Source organism: Myotis davidii, unplaced genomic scaffold (assembly GCF_000327345.1).
Source record: "Myotis davidii unplaced genomic scaffold, ASM32734v1 scaffold72, whole genome shotgun sequence".
Taxonomy (NCBI): Eukaryota; Metazoa; Chordata; class Mammalia; order Chiroptera; family Vespertilionidae; genus Myotis; species Myotis davidii.
The window spans coordinates 6,765,479-6,766,650 of record NW_006284618.1 but is presented as its reverse complement, the minus strand read 5'-3'; the positions used below and the strand labels follow the sequence as shown (position 1 = coordinate 6,766,650).

The 1,172-nt window shown below is 58.9% G+C and overlaps 1 protein-coding gene across 1 annotated transcript in view; it reads right to left on the bottom strand.

Moving 5' to 3' along the window:
• The window catches only part of CPXM2 (carboxypeptidase X (M14 family), member 2), an 84,219-nt gene that overhangs the window by 9,083 nt on the left and 73,964 nt on the right, over positions 1-1,172 (bottom strand). The gene's annotated exons all lie outside the window — the stretch shown is intronic.

The following is a 1,172-nucleotide window of genomic DNA, read 5'->3' as shown; positions in this document are numbered from 1 at the left end:
CCCTGCTGGCATCTGTGGGTGCACAGCCACGCCACAGGGCGACTCCCTCATGGTCCCGGCCCCTCTCCCCCTCGTGCCTCGCTGAGGGCTGCTGTGCTGGGCGGAGGAGACTGAGCGCTAATGAACCCAAAAGCCCGTCTGCCCTGGCCGGGGGCTCAGCTGCTTGGAGCACTCATCGTCCCGCACACCAAACGGTTGTGGGTTCGATTCCTAGTCAGGGCGCACGCCTGGGCTGTGAGTTTGATCTCTGCTTGAGGCGTATGGGAGGCAACCGATTGGTATTTCTCTCTCACATCAATGTTCCCCCCTCTCTCTCTCTCAAATTTAAAAACATAAGATTGAATGAATGGAATGGATGAATGAATGAAAATAGAAGTCCGTCATTGCAAACCCAACAGTCTCGCTGCCCGGCCCACAGACCCCCAACCGACTGTCGCAGCAAACCCCCGTCTGTGTCAATGAACACAACAGACTTCCACGTGGTGACGCTGATTTGGCAGGTCCCCTGGTTTCAGGAATAGTTTCCACTTTATTCCCAGGAAACACCAACTCTATTGGATGCCTAATCCAATACGCGCGCATGCTCTACACCTCACCGTGCCCTGTGCACGCTCTACATCACACGGAGCACGTGACACACAGCCGATCTCTCAGGATCATAAACGACTCCTCGAGGGAAGATGAGAGGATCGCGAGCCATGCTCCCGGCCGGGACCTGGGCTAGGGCTTGTGTGAGGCGCCAGCCGCTGCTCCGTCATCACTGTGTCTACATGCAGGGGCGCTGTCTCCTGTCTGCTGGCACAGCCCCGCTCGGGGTCCCCGAAATTCTCTGTCCCCGCCTCAGCAGAGACTCAACAAGGAAGCTACGGGTGGGGTTTCTATTTGTTGATTCTGTTGGGGTTTTTCTTTGAGAGGGAGGAAGGGAGGGGGGGCACGAGGGAGGGGGAGAGAGAGAGAGAGAGAGAGAGAGAGAGAGAGAAGCAGCGATGTGCTGTTCCACTCATGTATGAGCTCATCGCTTGATTCTTGTGTGCGCCCTGACCGGGGAGGGGACCTGTGGCCTTGGCGGGTCCGGATGACTGGGCTGCCCGGCCAGGGCCCATGGGTGGACTTGAACTTGGGGCCAAGGGCGCTGTGCAGCCAGGGCCAGCGGGTGGGCGGGAGCGGCGCGG